The sequence below is a fragment of the Rhinoraja longicauda genome, chromosome 2 (assembly GCF_053455715.1).
Source record: "Rhinoraja longicauda isolate Sanriku21f chromosome 2, sRhiLon1.1, whole genome shotgun sequence".
NCBI lineage: Eukaryota > Metazoa > Chordata > Chondrichthyes > Rajiformes > Arhynchobatidae > Rhinoraja > Rhinoraja longicauda.
In genome coordinates this window covers 6,411,651-6,430,421 of record NC_135954.1, presented here as the reverse complement: position 1 = coordinate 6,430,421, position 18,771 = coordinate 6,411,651, and the positions used below count along the sequence as shown (strand labels likewise).

At 48.8% G+C, this 18,771-nt stretch overlaps 1 protein-coding gene across 2 annotated transcripts in view; it reads left to right on the top strand.

The window, feature by feature from the left end:
* jarid2b (jumonji and AT-rich interaction domain containing 2b) overlaps window positions 1–18,771 on the top strand; it is a 308,818-nt gene that overhangs the window by 108,528 nt on the left and 181,519 nt on the right. The window lies entirely within an intron of this gene.

Genomic DNA, 18,771 nt, shown 5'->3' with positions numbered 1-18,771 from the left:
CATCTGTTAACGCTCAGATGCCTCTCCCTTTGTGCCGGCAGCTCTGCTGATGGGTGCACGATGAAGCTGGGAACATTAACTTGTGAAAGGGTCCCCAGGACCCCACCGTGTGCAAGCCTTTTTCTTTTTCTGCCATCACGTGCAGGGTGAATGGCAGTGTTGCACGAGGGGGAGGCCGAGTTTGCAAACGGGTGAAGGCCCATAAACACGTGAAAGGAACTTTTGTTTCAATTTCGGAATTCCTCCTTTTTAAAAAAAAATTTCAAGTACGTTGTTTTCAAACTTGTAAAGGAACTAACCCGGGATTTCAGATTTGGGCAACACGGTGGCGCAGCGGGTAGAGCTGCTGCCTCACAGCGCCAGAGACCCGGGTTCAATCCCGACTACGGGTGCTGTCTGTGCAGAGTTTGTATGCACTCAAACTCCGTGACCTGCGTGGGTTTTCTCCGAGATCTTCGGTTTCCTCCCGCATTCCAAAGACGTGCAGGTTCGTAGGTTAATTGGCTTGGTATAATTGTAAATTGTCCCTAGTGTGTGTGTGGGATAGTGTTAGTGTGCAGGGATCGCTGGTCGGCGTGGACTCGGTGGGCTACAGGGCCTGTTCTCTCTAAATCTCACTGTATCTCTCCAAACCTCGTTCAATTATACCAAGCCAATTAACCTGCAAACCTGTAAGTCTTTGGAGTGTGGGAGGAAACCGGAGCACCCGGAGAAAACCCACGCAGTAAAGTATGGTGGATCTGTGGAACTCATTGCCAGAGAAGGCTGTGGAGGCCGTCAGTGGCTATTTTGAAGGCAGAGATTGGCAGATTCTTGATTAGTACGGGTGTCAGGGGTTATGGGGAGAAGGCAGGAGAATGGGGTTGAGAGGGACGGGTGGAATGGCGGAGTAGACTTGATGGGCTGAATGGCCTAATTCTGCTATCACTAATAACCTTATGAATACAGTTAGGGGACGTTTTGAAGGGTTTATATTGGTGCCTGGCCTGGCGACGCTTCTTGTGATGAGACGAGAGGTGGCGTGTATTCTGGAATATTCTCCTCCTCCCCACCAAGCCTCTTGGCCCCAGGGTATGCAGACTGAAGCACTTTGTTTTTGCTGACTGGAAATGCTGGGGGTTGCCGTGCAAACACAATGGAATAGAGTTTTGGAAATGGCAGACTCCGTTTGAGGGCCAAGGAAGGGTCCTCGACCCGAAAAGTCGCCCATTCCTTCTCTCCAGAGTTCCTGCCCCATTCCTGCTGAGTCACTCCGCCATTTTGTGTCTGTCCTGCCCAAAGCAGGGTCCTTGCGACCGCAAGTTGGTCGAACGTCTTTGCGATTTTGGAGGAGAACAGAGCACCCGGAGGATTTCGGCTATTGACGTCGTGCAGCGTAGGTTTACTAGGTTAATTCCCAGGATGGCGGGACTGTCATATGTTGAAAGATTGGAGCGACTGGGCTTGTATGCACTGGAATATAGAAGGATGAGATGGGATCGTATTGAAACATATAAGATTATCAAGGGGTTGGACACGCTAGAGGCAGGAAACATGTTCCCAATGTTGGGGGAGTCCAGAACCAGGGGCCACAGTTTAAGAATAAGGGGTTGGCCATTTAGAACTGAGATGAGGAAAAACTTTTTCAGTCAGAGAGTTGTGCATCTGTGGAATTCTCTGCCTCAGAGGGCAGTGGAGGCCAATTCTCTGGATGCTTTCAAGAGAGAGTTAGATAGAGCTCTTAAAGATAGCGGAGTCAGGGGGGTATGGGGAGATGGCAGGAACGGGGTACTGATTGTGCATGATCACAGCGAATGGCAGTGCTGGCTCGAAGGGCCGAATGGCCTCCTCCTGCACCTATTGTCTAATGAAACCCACGCAGTCACAGGGATAAGGTGCAGACAGCAGCAACTCTACCACTGCGCCACTGACCAAAAACCCAAAGCATCCACTCCCCCACCCCAACTAATGTAGACATTTGTATTTTTTTTTCCTCTCGAGTGTCAAGAGTATTTTATTGCCCTGTGTCCCGAAATGGAACTTTGAAATTCTTACTTGCAGCAGCACGACAGATATGTAAACATGGTACTCTGTAAAACCTACAATAAACAACAAAAAAAGTTCAGTATATCTTAAAAAAAACAAACGGACAAATAAACAGACAATAATAGCACAAAGATAACGTCCCCGTCTATAAAGTTCAGAGCTTATTTGGAGGTTGTAGTGTTTAATAGCCTGATGGCTGTGGGGTAGATGCTGTTCCTGAACCTGGACGTTACAGTTTTCAGGCTCCTGTACCTTCTTCCCGATGGCAGGGGTGAGATGAGAGTGTGGCCAGGGTGGTGTGGGTCTCTGGTGATGCTGGCTGCCTTTGTGAGGCAGCGATTCCTGTAGATCCCTTTGATGGTGGGGAGGTCAGTACCCGTGATGGACCGGGCAGTGTTCACCACTTATTGCAAGAAAATAACTGCAGATGCTGGTACAAATCGAAGGTATTTATTCACAAAATGCTGGAGTAACTCAGCAGGTCAGGCAGCATCTCAGGAGAGATGGAATGGGTGACGTTTCGGGTCTCCATTGATGATGATCAGTTTAGTTTAGTTTAGAGATACAGTGCGGAAACGGGCCCTTCTTGGCCCACCGACTGCACCGACCAGCGATCCCCGCGCGCTAACACTATCCTACACACTCGAGGGTCAATTTACACTTACGCCAAGCCAATTAACCTGCAAACCCGTACGTCTTTGGAGCTTGGGAGGAAACCGGAGATCTCGGAGAAAACCCGCGCAGGTCACGGGGAGCACGCACGTACAAACTCTGTGCAGACGGCGCCCGTAGTCGGGATGGAACCCGGGTCTCCGGCGCTGTAAGGCAGCAACTCTACCGCTGTGCCGCCCCCAACTGGCTGCCCTTTTGAGGCGTTCACTGGACTCACCCGGAGGAGAAGTGCACTCGGTTTCTCTCCCCACCCTTTTGTAAACACAGAGCCGGGAGAAGCCGTGTTGCGTCCTGCGGCATTAATGATTAAAATGTGCGCCCCGCACATCAGCTGGAGCACTTAAATGCCAGGCGCTTGTGAAGTTATCCTGGAGCCTATTTACAATTAGATGCGGCAGATGGATTGTATGCAGATTAATATCAGGCCATGCGTGGGAAGCAAAGATACTAGAGGAGCAAGACGGACCACTCCGTCAAAATCGCCTATACTGAAGTGTAGTACGCAAAGGAGCATAACGGCCGCCATTTTAGTAGACAAAACCCGCCGTTCGCTAGGCCTCTCGCAGTGTAATCAGTGTTTTGGGGGAACAGTATGTGTGATGATACCATTAAGATGCAGAATATATCTTATTGCAGATGCAGAACGTTATCTTATTGAAACGTATAAGATAATTAGGGGATTGGACACATTAGAGGCAGGAAACATGTTCCCAATGTTGGGGGGGTCCAGAACAAGGGGCCACAGTTTAAGAATAAGGGGTAGGCCATTTAGAACGGAGATGAGGAAGAACTTTTTCAGTCAGAGAGTGGTGAAGGTGTGGAATTCTCTGCCTCAGAAGGTAGTGGAGGCCAGTTCGTTGGATGCTTTCAAGAGAGAGCTGGATAGAGCTCTTAAGGATAGCGGAGTCAGGGGGTATGGGGAGAAGGCAGGAACGGGGTACTGATTGAGAGTGATCAGCCATGATCGCATTGAATGGCGGTGCTGGCTCGAAGGGCTGAATGGCCTACTCCTGCACCTATTGTCTATTGTCTATATGTCATCTATCAATTCACAGATTTTTGTCATTTTTCTTTTAAAATGTTTCTGCAAGTTTCTGCCCACTAAAATGGCGCCGTGACGTACTACGTTTTTTAGGGCCGAGTGACCTAATCTTGCTCTGCTCTGTTGTCTTTGGTGGGAAGGAACTGCAGATAGGCACAAAAAGCTGGAGTTACTCGGCAGGACAGGCAGCAACTCTGGAGAGAAGGAATGGGTGACGCTTCGGGTCGAGACCCTTCTTCAGACTGAGAGTCGGGGAGGGGGGAACGAGAAGTTTTGACGGTGATGTACGACAATGACAGGAGTTTTAAAGTCATCTTTCAAGTAACCCTGGCATCCCCTCTCTCTCCGTCTCTCCCACCTTAGTCGTTACTCGTTTCAAAGTCATCTTGTTGAGTCTCATTGTCTGTAACTCGTTCTCACCGAGCACTCAGTGAAGAAGGGTCTCGACATGGCTTATGTCAGCCATGATCACATTGAATGGTGGTGCTGGCTCGAAGGGCCGAATGGCCTACTCCTGCACCTATTGTCTATTGACCCGAAACGTCACCCATTCCCTCTCTCCTAGATGCTGCCTGACCTACTGAGTTACTCCAGCATTTTGTGATACCTTCGATTTGTACCAGCATCTGCAGTTATTTTGCTATACACCTCGGCTAACAATGGCCTGTTTCCTTTATCATTGCCACTTTTGTGCACATCATTCACTTGTTCTATACATCTCTACATCATCAGCTATATCTCTAGTTTCCCTCTCCCTCTGACTCTCAGACTGAAGAAGGGCCTCGACCCAAAACGTCACCCATTCCTTTTCTCCAGAGACGCTGCCTGTCCCGCTGCGTTACTCCAGCATTGTGTGGATGTGGAGAGGATGTTTCCACTGGTGGGAGAGTCTAGGACCAGAGGTCACAGCCTCAGAATTGAAGGGCGCTCTTAGAAAGGAGGTAAGGAGGAACTTCTTTCGTCGGAGGGGAGTTGATCTGTGGAACTCATTGCCACAGAGGGCTGTGGAGGGCCAAGTCAGTGGATATTTTTAAGGCAGAGATAGACAAATTCTTGAATAGAACGGGCGTCAAGGGTTATGGGGAGAAGACAGGAAAATGGGATTAGGAGGCAGAGATCAGCCATGATTGAGTGGCGGAGTAGACTCGATGGGCTGAATGGCCCAATTCTACTCCTATAACTTGTGAACCTGTGAAATATCGGGCCATTGCTGGTTCCCTGGTTGCTCTAATGAAAACTCTCTGTCTCCTTGCCCTGACTGTGGTGCTTTATTCAGTTCTGAGCAGTGTCCTGTCTTCTAACACGCACCGGAGGATGCTTTGTTCCTGCTTGCTGCCTGCCTTGGTCCATCAGTTGCACTAAAATGATTACAGAGCCACTCAGTTGTAGCCTCCTCCTTCAAAGAGACCATCGTTACCAGATACTGTGCGTGCTCTTCCCGCTGTTTGCTTCACTCAAATGGAAGTGGAAACTCATGACTCTGTGTGTCTGTGTCTCTCGATAGAAGGAATGGATGACATTTCAGGTCAGACCGAAGAAAGCTCTCGACCCGAAACGTCACCCATCCCTTCTCTCCAGAGATGCTGCCCGTCCCGCTGAATTACTCCAGCATTTTGTGTCTATCTTCGGTGTAAACCAGCATCTGCAGTTTCCTCCTGCACATTCAGTCAGTTCAGTGCCCTCAAAGCTGATCGGTATTGTCTCAGAAGAAGCTTTTCTTGTTATTTGTTTTAAGGTAACTCTATTTCCCCCCCCCCCCCCCCCCATCCATTTTGTTTGCAATCTCTCTCTCTCTCTGCCTTTTGTCTCTGAAAACCTCCATCAATCTGTCAGGCAAGTACAGAATGTTAGTTTACTTGGGCCATTAACCTTTGGGCTGCTGATGGGGCAGTTCCTGTTTCCTTACATTTGTTGTTTTTGTGTTTTAGTTCACTCTTGACACTAAAAATATTATTGTTGGCGAACAAAGAGCCACTGCTTTGTGTTGGGGTCACCTCTTTAGCACATGGTCATTCATAGAGCCGTACAGCGTGGAAACGGGCCCTTCGGCCCAACTTGCCCATACCGACCAACACGCCCCAGCTGCACTAATCCCATCTGCTTGCGTTTGGCCCGTACCCCTCCAAACCTGCATATAGCTGTGTGATGCTCCATCTATATTCTGCTGGAGTCCAACGGAGAAAGCCAAATGTTCTTCATGGTCAGATCAAGAACATAAAGTCATACGTAATAGGGGTAGAATTAGGCCATTTGGCCCATCAAGTCTACTCTGCCATTCAATCATGGCTGATCTATCTCTCCTAACCCCATTCTCCTGCCTTCTCCCCCATCACCCCTGACACCCGTACTAATTAAGAATCTATCTATCTCTGCCGTAAAAATATCCACTGACTTGACCTCCACAACCTTCTGTGGCAAAGAATTCCAGATTCACCACCCTCTGACTAAAGAAATTTCCTTCCTAAAGGAACGTCCTTTAGTTCTGAGGCTGTGACTCTCCCACCAGTAGAAACATCCTCTCTATCCAAGCCTTTCACTATTTGAAGAACCATGGAGCATAGGGCCAAACTGGCGACTCAGTACACTGTCTCAGTGTACTCCTGCTGTACACTTTTGCTGTATCTAAGATGCTTATCTAAGATGTGTCTGAGTGCTTATGTCTCATGATACTTGTACAGAACTGCATACAAAATTTAATTTCACTGTACTTTGTTATGGGAGTTTATTTGTCCCATGTACCATACTTTACCAAAGGTAGACACAAAATGCTGGAGTAATTCAGCAGGCCAGGCAGCATTCTTGGATAGAGGGAACGGGTGAACGAGTCAGGGAAAAGGGAAATGAGAGATATAGACGGTGATGTGGAGAGATGTTGAACAAATGAATGGATGATATGCAACAAAAAAAAAAGTAACGATGATAAAGGAAACAGGCCATTGTTAGCTGTCTGCTGGGTGAGAACGAGAAGCTGGTGTGACTTGGGTGGGGGAGGGATGGGGAGAGAGAGGGGTTGCTTGAAGTTAGAGAAGTCAATGTTCATACCGCTGGGGTGTAAGCTGCCCAAGCGAAATATGAGGTGCTGTTCCTCCAATTTGCGACCAGCCTCACTCTGACAGTGGAGGAGGCCCAGGACAGAAAGGTCAGTGTGGGAGTGGGAGGGGGAGTTAAAGTGTTTGCGAACCGGGAGATCAGGTAGGTCCAGGCGGACTGAGCTCCAAGGAATAAAGTCCTATCGTTAGCAAAAGTGCTTGCTGATGGGTTTTTTTTGCTTGCAATTTTTGTTTGGAGGCAAAATGTACAATTAATGTGTGTTGAAAGAGTAGGTTTGCCCATAGCATTATTTTAGTTTAGTTTAGAGATGCAGCATGGAAACAGGCCCTTCGGCCCACCGAGTCCGCGCCGACCAGCGTTCCCCGCACACTGACACCACACACGGGTCAATATTTTACGTTTATACATAGGCAGGGTGGCACGGTGGCACAGCGATAGAGATGCTGCCTTACAGCACTTGCAGCGCCAGAGACCCGGGTTTGATCCAGACTACAGGTGTGGAGTTTGTACGTTCTTCCCGTGACCGTGTGGGCTTTCTCCGAGGTCTTCGGTTTCCTCCCACACTCCAAAGATGTACAGGTTTCTAGGAGAATCCTCCAACATTTTCGCCACCTCCAACGGGATCCCACCACTGGCCACATCTTCCCATCTCCACCCCTTTCTGCTTTCTGCTGAGACCGTTCCCTCCGAAACTCCCTGGTCAACTCGTCCCTTCCCACCCAAGCCACCCCCTCCCCAGGTACTTTCTTTCCCCTGCAAACGCAGGAGATGCAACACCTGCCCTTTTACCTTCCACCCTCGACTCCATCCAAGGACCCAAACAGTCTTTCCAGGTGAGGCAGAGGTTCACCTGCACCTCCTCCAACCTCATCTATTGTATCCGCTGCTCTAGATGTCAACTTCTCTACATCGGCGAAACCAAGCACAGGCTCGGCGATCGTTTCGCTGAACACCTCCACACAGTCCGTCTCAACCAACCTGATCTCCCGGGGGCTCAGCACTTCAACTCCCCCTCCCATTCCCAGTCTGACCTTTCTGTCCTGGGCCTCCTCCACTGTCAGAGTGAGGCCCAACGCAAATTGGTGGAACAGCACCTCATATTTTGCTTGGGTCGTTTACACCCCAGCGGTATGAACTTTCTCTCTCCATCCCTTCCCAGTTATCCCACCAGTCTTACTGTCTCCAACTACATTCTATCTTTGTCCCCCCCTCCCCCGACATCAGTCTGAAGAAGGGTCTTGACCCGAAACATCACCCATTCCTTCTCTCCAGATTTGCTGCCTGACCCGCTGAATTACTCCAGCATTTTGGGTCTACCTTCAATTTAAACCAACATCTGCAGTTCTTTCCTACAGATTCCTAGGTTAATTGGCTTGGTGTAATTGTAAATTGGCCCTAGTGTGTGTAGGATAGTGTTGATGTGCAGGGATCGCTGGTCGGTGAGACGAAGGGCCTGTTTCTGCACTGTATCTCTAAACTAAACTAAATTAACCTACAAACATGTACGTCTTTGTAGTGTGGGGGGGGGGGGGGGGGACCGAAGATCTTGGAGAAAACCCACGGGGAGAACGTACAGCCTGCCCCCGTGGTCAGGATTGAACCCGGATCTCTGGTGCGGTAAGGCAGCAACTCTACCGCTGTGCCTCCGTGCTGCCCTCTGCTTGCAATTTTTGTTTGAAGGCCAAACATGTGCTTGGTAAGTTGGGAAAGAGTAGGTTTGCCCACGGCATTATCTGTGTGTACGTGCTTTGTGATGGAGTGGGTGGGTGCAGAGAGCTGTGAGTAATGTCTAAATTGGCCCTAATCTGTTTCTTCAATCTCTTTCTTCATTTACCTGGGTGGAGGTGTTTAATCTGTGTTTAGTTTTAGTTTAAGACACACACAAAATGATGGAGCAATTCAGCGGGGCAGGCAGCATCTCTGGATAGAAGGAATGGGTGACGTTTCAGATCTGAGACCTTTTCTTCAGACTGAGGTTTAGTTTAGTTTAGAGATACAGTGCGGAAACAGGCCTTTCGGCCCACCGAGTCCCCGCCGACCAGCGATCCCCGCGCATTAACAATATCCCGAAGCACACTAGGGACAATTTTTCACATTTAAACCCAGCCAATTAACCTCCAAGCCTGTACGTCTCTGGAGTGTGCAAGGAAATGGAAGATCTCGGAGAAAACCCAAGCAGGTCACGGGGAGAACGTAAAAACTCCGTACAGACAGCACCTGTAGTCAGGATGGAACCCGGGTCTCTGGCGCTGTGAGGCAGCAACTCTACCGCTGCGCCACCTGTGGCAGAATGGAAACAATTTGCTCTTTGACACAAATTTGTGGTGTCACCGGTAGATAGATTGTAAATTTCCCCGGTGTGGGACGAATAAAGGGATATATTATTATTATTATTGGGTGGTCATAAAGGCTTTTGGCACATTGGCCTTCCTCACTCAGTCAGAATATTGAGTATCAAAGTTGGGAGGTCATGTTGCAGTTATGTGACATATTTGTTGGCCACATTTAGAGTATTGTGTTCAGTTATGGGCACCGTGCTATAGGAGCAGAATCAGGCCATTTGGCCCATCTTCTACTCCGCCATTCAAGCGTGGCTGATCTATCCCTCCTAACCCCATTCTCCTGCCTTCTCCCCATAACCTCTGACACCCTTATTAATCGATCACCGTCTTAAAAATACCCAATCACGGCCTCCACAGCCGCCTGCGGTAATGAATTCCATAAATTCACCACACCTCCTTTCTAAAGGCACGTCCAAATATTCTGAGGCTATGGCTCTATACTGGACTCTCCCACTAGTGGAAACATCCTCTCCACATCCACTCTATCCAGGCCTTACACTATTCTGTACGTTTCAATGAGGTCCCCCCTGCCTCATCGTTTTAAACTCCAGTGAGTACAGGCCTGGTGCTGTCAGACGCTCATCATATGTTAACCAAATCAGTCCTGGGAACATAAGTTCCAGGAGCAGAATTAGGCCATTTGGTCCGTCAAGTCTACTCTGCCTTTCAATCATGGATGATCTGTCTTTACCCTCTCAACCCCATTCTCTTGCCTTCTCCCCTTAATAGACAATAGACAATAGGTGCAGGAGTAGGCCATTCGGCCCTTCGAGCCAGCACCACCATTCACAGTGATCATGGCTGATTATTCTCAATCAGTACCCCGTTCCTGCCTTCTCCCCATACCCCCTGACTCCGCCATCCTTAAGAGCTCTGTCTAGCTCTCTCTTGAATGCATTCAGAGACTTGGCCTCCACTGCCTTCTGAGGCAGTGAATTCCACAGATTCACAACTCTCTGACTGAAAAAGTTTTTCCTCCATAATCCCTGGCACCCGCACCAATCGTTCTTCAGTTTGCTGTCATATGCACCGAGGTACGGTGAAAAGCCTTCGTTGCGTGCTATCCAGTCAGCGGAAAGACAATACATGATTTCAATTGAGCCATTTACAGTGTATGGATACATGAAAAGGCGATAACGTTTAGGCCAGGGGTTCCCAACCAGGGGTTCCAACCTTTTACATCCCATTTACCCCTTTGCAACTTTTCGAAAGTTAATTTACCCCCACCCTGATTTGTTCAGTAATTTGAGTTTACACTTCTACCACAATAAAGCAACCGACAAAGGGGACATTTTAAAATACTGTTTTCAACATTATTATTTTAAGTTCAAATAATAATAGCCCATAACAATGTTATTTCACTTATTTATGAACAACTAATGATAAACAGATAGACCAGAACAATAGACAATAGGTGCAGGAGTAGGCCATTCGTCCCTTCGAGCCAGCTCCGCCATTCAATGTGATCATGGCCGATCATTCTCAATCAGTACCCCGTTCCCGCCTTCTCCCCACACCCCCTGACTCCGCTATCTTTAACCATCCGAACCAAACACAGTCAGTCAATGAGAACACATCAAACAACATTTCTACCTCTAAACTAAATTTTTTTAAAAATTGAATTATAATTGGAAAAAAAAAGTACAAATTCAGAATCAACAAATTTACCCCCCGAGGAAGGTGAAATTTACCCCCCTGGGGGTAAATTTACCCCAGATTGGGAACCCTTGGTTTAGAGCAAGTTTCAGCCAGCAAAGTCCAATCAAGGATAGTGCGAGGGTCACCAACAAGGGAGATGGTAGTTCAGCACTGCTCTGTAGGTGTGGGAGGATGATTCAGTTGCCTGATAAAACAGCTGGGGTGAAACTGCCCCTGAATTCTGGTGTCAATCTCCAACAACGCACAACTTCAGCTCGAAGCCTTGATTTATGATGAAAGGCAGGCTGTAGATTGCTGCAACGGAAATAGCAAATCTCTCAACGCCTCATTGTATGGGGTTCAGCCGTGGACTAAGGAACTGGCACCTTGGGTTGACTAAAGGCATCTTAAGCTTGTTGAGTCAGCTTTGTTCCCAGTTGTTGTGCGATGTGTCATCTCACCAAGGTCCTTGTGTTTGCTTGTCCTAGGCCCAAGCTGGTTGTTCGAGTTATTTTCATTGTGTTAAAGGTTTGACTCTGAGTCAATGCAGGGCGGAGTGGGAGGGGGTAGGGGGGGAGGGAGATTTAGGACTTCTTTCCAATTAGGGCAGTTTCTGTCGGATGAGTCACTGGACGTGGATTAGTTTCTTAATAGGCAGCTTCCCATTTGTTCTCCAACTTTGGACTAGGCTTGTATAGACTGGAATTTAGAAGGATGAGAGAGGATCTTATTGAAACGTATAAGATCATTAAGGGATTGGACATGCTAGAGGCAGGAAACATGTTCCCGATGTTGGGGGAGTCCAGAACCAGGGGCCACAGTTTAAGGATAAGGGGTAGGCCATTTAGAACATAGATGAGGAAAAACTTTTTCACTCAGAGAGTTGTGAATCTGTGGAGAAGGCAGGAACGGGGTACTGATAGTGGATGATCAGCCATGATCACACTGAATGGCGGTCTGGCTCGAAGGGCTGAATGGCTTACTCCTGCACCTATTGTCTATTGGACAACGCTGGCAAGGTCGTCATAGAGTCATACAACATAGAAACAGGCACCTCAACCCAATTTGCCTAAACCGACCAACATGTTGGTTATCATGGGTGACTTTAATCTACATATAGATTGGACCAACCAAATTAGTAACAGTGCTGAGGAGGTGGATTTCCTGGAATGTATACATCGATGGGTTTTTAAACCAATATGTAGAGGAACCCACCAGAGGGCAAATGGTGTTTGGTAAACTGTTGGGAGTGGAGGCAGATAAATCCCCAGGGCCTGATGATCTGCATCCCAGAGTGCTCGAGGAGAAAAAGGGCAGGTGACGTTTGGGGTCGGGGTGCTGAAGAAGGGTCCAGACCCAAACTGTTCCCCGTCCTTTTTCTCTGGAGGTGCTGCCTAACCAGCTGAGTTACTCCAGCGTTTTGTGTCTCATCTAAAAATCCTTTGTGTCTATTTCTCGTAGCGAAATCAGTTATGTAAGTGAGTTTATTCACAAAATGCTGGAGTAACTCAGCAGGTCAGGCAGCATCTCAGGAGAGAAGGAATGGGCGACGTTTCGGGTCGAGACCCTTCTTCAGACTGAAGGTATTTATTTCACAAAATGCTGGAGTAACTCAGCAGGTCAGGCAGCATCTCAGGAGAGAAGGAATGGGCGACGTTTCGGGTCGAGACCCTTCTTCAGTCTGAAGAAGGGTCTCGACCCGAAACGTCGCCCATTCCTTCTCTCCTGAGATGCTGCCTGTCCTGCTGAGTTACTCCAGCATTTTGTGAATAAATACCTTCGATTTGTACCAGCATCTGCAGTTATTTTCTTACACTACATGTAAGTGAGTTTGCTAAGTTTAGGCTTGAGGTACAGCGTGGAAACGGGCCCTTCGGCCGATCGAGCCCAGGCCAACCATCGATCACCCATTCACGCTAGTTCTAAGTGAACTCACTTTCTCATTCGCTCCAGGGGACAATTTCCAGAGGGCCAATTAACTTCCACAAAACCCGCGTGTCTTTTGAGCGCGGGAGGAAATCGGAGCGAGCACCCAGAGTAAAAACACACACGGTCACAGGGAGAGCGGGCAAACTCCACACCGACGGCAGTCCAGGTCAGGATTGAACCTCGCTCGGCCCCTGGTGCTGTGAGGCCTCAGCTCTGCAAGCCCTGCGTGCCATTGTGCTGCTCTGCCTTAAGTTGAATGAAAGTGATTTTAATCTGATGTGGTCATGTGAAAAGGAAAGTATAACCACAGCTGCCGGCACTGCAGAAACTTCAATTGCTCTGCCTTACTCTCAGGGTACTGTCCGATTCACCTCTACCCCATTGCGGTCGTAAGGAATAGGAGTAGAATTAGGCCATCTGGCCCATCAAAGCTACTCTGCCATTCAATCACGGCTTATATATCTCTCCCTCCTAACCCTATTCTCCTGCCTTCTCCCCATAACCCCTGACACTTGTACTAATCAAGAATCTATCTATCTCTGCCTTAAAAATATCCACTGATGGCCTCTACAGTTGTTGAAAGACTGCAGCGACTAAGCTTGTATACACTGGAATTTAGAAGGATGAGAGGAGATCTTATCGAAACGTATAAGATTATTAAGGGGTTGGACACGTTCGAGGCAGGAAACATGTTCCCAATGTTGGGGGAGTCCAGAACCAGTGGCCACAGTTTAAGAATAAGGGGTAGGCCATTTAGAACTGAGGTAAGGAAATACTTTTTCAGTCAGAGAGTTGTGAATCTGTGGAATTCTCTGCCTCAGAAGACAGTGGAGGCCAATTCTCTGAATGCATTCAAGAGAGAGCTAGATAGAGCTCTTAAGGATAGCGGAGTCAGGGGGTATGGGGAGAAGGCAGGAACGGGGTACTGATTGAGAATGATCAGCCATGATCACATTGAATGGTGGTGCTGGCTCGAAGGGCCGAATGGCCTCCTCCTGCACCCATTGTCTATTGTCTACAGCCTTCTGTGGCAAAGAATTCCACTCTCTGACTGTAAAGATATTCCTCCTCATCTCCTTCCTAAAGGAACATCCTTTTATTCTGAGGCTGTGACCTCTAGTCCTAGACTCTCCCACTAGTGAAAACATCCTCTCCACATCCATTCTTTCCGGGCCTTTCACTATTCTCTAAGTTTCAATGAGGTCCCCCCTCATCCTTCTAAACTCCAGCGAGTGTAGGCCCAGTGCCGACAAACGCTCATCACAGGTTAACCCGCTCATTCCTGGGATCGTTCTTGTAAACATCCTCTGGACGCCTCTCCAGAGCCAGCACATCCTTCCTCGGATATGGGGCCCAAAACTGCTCATATTGGACTTTGTCTCTGAAACTGATGTGCTACAATGCCGAGATCTAAATTCTGCACTCGGTATCTTCCTCTGCCCATTGTACTCAACTTTGCCTTGATTGTATTTACTTTAGTTTTTAGCTATAGAGATATAGCGCGGAAACGGGCCCTTCGATCCATGGAGTCTGCACTGACCTGCGACCCCCGCACTTTAACACCACCCTACACACGCTAGGGACAATTTACAATTATACCAAGCCAATTAACCTACAAACCTATAGGTCTTTGGAGTGTGGGAGGAAACCCATTTGGTCACGGAGAATATACATACTCTGTACAGATAAGCACCCTCAGCCAGGATATAGGGTTGCCAACTGTCCCTTATTAGCCGGGACATCCTGTATTTTGGGCTAAATTAGTTTGTCCCGTACGGACGGGACCGCCCTCGTCCCGTATTAGTAGGGTTGCCAACTTCCGCACTCCCAAATACGGGACAAAGGGTGACGTCACTGCCCCGCGTGACCTCGCCCAGCCAGCGGCCACGTGCTCCCGCCATTGGTGGAGCGGGAACACGTGGCCGCTGGCTGGGTGAGGTCACGCGGGGCGCGCGGGTGGTGACGTCACCCTTGGTCCCGTATCTGGGGGCGAGGAAGTTGGCAACCCTAGCCAGGATCGAACCGGGATCTCTGGCGCTGTCAGGCAGCGACTCTACCGCTGTGCCACCGTGTCGCCCTTAAGACAGCATTGTGTTTTGCGGTCTTTCTTTCCATTGACTGTGCGTCAACCGTACCAGAGAGCAGTGCTGAACTACTACCTCCAACCTCCTCGGTTCATCTTTGATTGGACTTTGCCTTGCACTGAATGATGTTCCCTTTATCCTGTACCTGTGCACTGCGAACGGCTCAATTGTAATCATGTACTGTCTTTCTGCTGTCTGGTTAGCACGCAATAAACGTGACAATAAACTAAACTAATCTGATGCGTGTGTTGTGTGCGTGTGTGTGTGTGCGTGCGTCACCATCTGTGGTCTCCCTTATCTAAATTGGTCAGCCTATAAATATATCATTGGTCATCATGAATAATAATAATGCATACACCTTTTGGCAGTGTTTAAAGAATTGTTTCAACAAAGCATTGCCTTCGCGTTAGTTCTTAGGGCTAACAGAATCAAGGGATATGGGGAAAAAGCAGGAACGGGGTACTGATTTTGGATGATCAGCCATGATCATATTGAACGGCGTGCTGGCTCGAAAAACCGAATGGCCTCCTCCTGCGTTTCTATGTGTGTGTGTGCTTCCAAGTATGTCTGCGTGTGTATATCCGTGTGCCTGTGTGTCTGTCCGTGTGTGTGTCCCCCCCCCTTTGTGCCATGTGTTTGTCTGTGTCCTGTGTGTGTCCGTGTGTGTGTGTGTCCATCCCCTCTTTGTGCTGTGTGTGTGTGCTTCCGTGTATGTCTGTGTGCATATCCGTGTGCCTGTGTGTATGTCCGTGTCCGTGTGTGTCTGTCTCCCCTTTGTACCATGTGTTTGTGTCCGTGTGTGTGTGTGTGTCCATCCCCTCTTTGTGCCGTGTGTGTGTGCGTGTGTGTTTGGCACCATCTGTGCACTAGCTTGTGCCAGTCGCTGGGATTGTAAGAACTCCTTCAAAACTCCAGTTCCTCCTTTGGCTCTTGTGTTTCTTTTTCAAACTCCAATTGGCCAGACAGAGCCGCAGTGTTTCAGTCAAAGCGGTTGTGTATAAAAGGCACCATTCAGAGCCCCTTTTCCTTTTCTGTGAAAGGAAGTGAAAGGAGCGGAGCAGCCCCGGAGTGCAGGCATGACATGGCATGCCTGGGCCTGCAAATGTGCTTCCGTGCAGTTGTGCATGTCGACTTCTGGTGATCCCTTCAAAACGAAGCCAGCCAATCTGGTCGGCACTAGAGCTGCCAGCTTCCTCACTCCCAAATAAGGGACAAAGGGTGACATCACCGCCCCGCGCCCCACGTGACCTCACCCAGCCAGCGGCCACGTGCTCCCGCCCCACCAATGGCGGCCGCCCGGGCCGGGAGGTGGGTTGCTACGCAACCTCCGTTCGGCGGCTCCCGGGCCTCCGGGCCTAGACTGTCCGGAGCTAAAATGTCGGAAACAATAGACAATAGGTTCAGGATTAGGCCATTCGGCCCTTCGAGCCAGCACCGCCATTCACCGTGATCATAGCTAATCATGCACAGAGTGTCGGGGCCTAAATTGTCGGGGCCTAAATTGTCGGGGCCTAAACGGTCGAGGCCTAAACTGTCGAGGCCTAAACTGTCGAGACAGTCTGAAGAAGGGTCTCGACCCAAAACGTCACCCATTCCTTCTCCAGAGATGCTGCCTGTCCTACTGAGTTACTCCAGCATTTTGTGTTTATCTTCGATATAAAGCAGCATCTGCAGTTCTCTCCTACACAGTTTTAGTTTAGTTTAGTTTGGATAAACAGCGCGGAAATAGGCCCTTCGGCCCACCGAGTCTGCACCGACCAGCGATCCCCACACATTAACACTATCCGACACACACTAGGAACAATTTACATTTACACCAAGCCAATTAACCTACAAACCTGCACGTCAGTGGAGTGTGGGAGGAAACCGAAGCAACTGGAGAAAACCCACGCAGGTCACAGGGAGAACGTACACTCTCCGTAAAGACAGCACCTGTAGTCAGGATCGAACCCAGGTCTCTGGTGCTGTAAGGTAGTAACTCTACCACTGCGCCACCGTACCTCTTTTTACATGAACAAAAAAAACATTGCCACTTTCACCACACTATTCAATTTCCAGATTTCTTTACTATCGAGGAATCTTGACATTGAGAGTGGGAAGGAAGGCACATTGAATGGTAGACACAAAATGCTGGAGCATCTCAGCGGGTCAGGCAGCATCTCTTGGAGAAAAAGACTGGGTGACATTTCGGGTCGGGACCCTTCTTCCGACCGCGAGTCAGGGGAAAGAGAAACGGAAGATATAAAAGGCACGTAGAACAAATGAATGAAAGATATGCAAAAAAGCAACCGTGATCAAGGAAAGTCTGAGCCCACAATGGTCCATTGTTGGCAGTGGGGAAGGTGATCACGAGTGGATGTAGACAGTGAAGCTCAGCAGAACGACAGTGAAACTAGTACGCCGACTAGGGTCGAGGGGGGACGGAGAGAGAGGGGATGCAAGGGTTACTGGAAATTAGAGAAGTCAATAGTCATGCTGCTGGAGTCTACTAAGGTTTGTAGATTGATTAAGTGGCTTCGGTAAAGATTGTAAATTGTCCCCTATGTAGGATAGTGTTAGTGTGCGGGAATCGCTGGTCGGCGTGGACTTGGTAGGCCGAATGGGACTGCTTCCACCCTTTAAATCCAAACGTAACTAGGTTTTTCTTAAAGCTCGCTAGGTGAATCACTTCTTCTGTATCACGAACTGCTTTCCGTTATGTGAGAGCCTTTTGTCGTCTCAACCTATTCCAGTGATTCTCTTGGCTGAAGTCAGTTCACAAGTTCCAGGAGCAGTATTAGGCCATTCGGCCAATCAAGTCTACCCCACCACTCAATCAAGGCTGATCTATCTCTCCCTCCTGACCCCATTCTCCTGCCTTCGCCCCATAACCCCTGACACCCGTACTAATCACAAATCTGTCAATCTCCACCTTAAAAATATCCATTGACTTGGCCTCCACAGCCTTTTGTGGCAAGGAATTCCACAGATTCACCACCCTCTGAGTATAGAAATTCTTCCCCAATCTCCTTTCTAAAGGTACATCCTTTTATTCTGAGGCTGTGCCCTCTGGTCCTGCACTCTCCACATTCACTCTGTCCAGGCCTTTCACTAGTATTTTATCAGTTAGTTTTTTTTGCTATACATTTATTATAATGGGAATAAATCATTGTTTTTTCTTGACGGAGGTTTATTGAATGCTAATAAGAAGCAGGTTTTTGCTGTTTGTAGTGCTATGGGCAACTCAGTAATGGGAAGGGCTGTGTTTCTGAAATGGCAAAGTTTGCTGGTTAAGTTATTCTTTAGTTTTTGTTCAGAGATACAGCGCGGAAACAGGCCCTTTCGAACCACCGGGTCCGCGCCGACCAGCTATCCCTGCACATTAACACTGTCCTATACCCACTTGGGACGATTTTTACATTTACCAAGCCAATTAACCTACATACCTGCACGTCTTTGGAGTGCGGGAGGCAACTGAAGATCTCGGAGAAAACCCACGCAGGTCACGGGGCGAACGTACAAACTCCGTACAGACAGCACCCGTAGTCGGGATGGAACCCGGGTCTCCGGCGCTGCATTCGCTGTAAGGCAGCAACTCTACCGCTGCGCCACCGCGCCGCTCAGTTTAGTTTAGTGATACTGCACGGAAACAGGCCCTTCGACCCAACTAGTCTGCACCGACCAGTGATCATCAGTACACATTAGGGACAATTTACAGAAGTCAATTAACCTACAAACCTCTGTGTGTTTAGAGTGTGGGAGGAAACCGGAACACCCGGAGAGAACCCACGCGGGCCACGGGTGGAACATGCAAACACCGTATAGACTGCGCCCGCGGTCAGGATGGAACCCGGGTCTCTGGTGCTGTGAGGCAGCAACTCTACCGTCGTGCGGCATTGTGCCGGTGGTTGCAGTCGGTGATGATTTATGGCAGCTCACATAGCACAGGAACAGGCTCTGCACAGTCAGTCATACAGCACGGAAAGAGGCCCTTCAACCCATTACATCC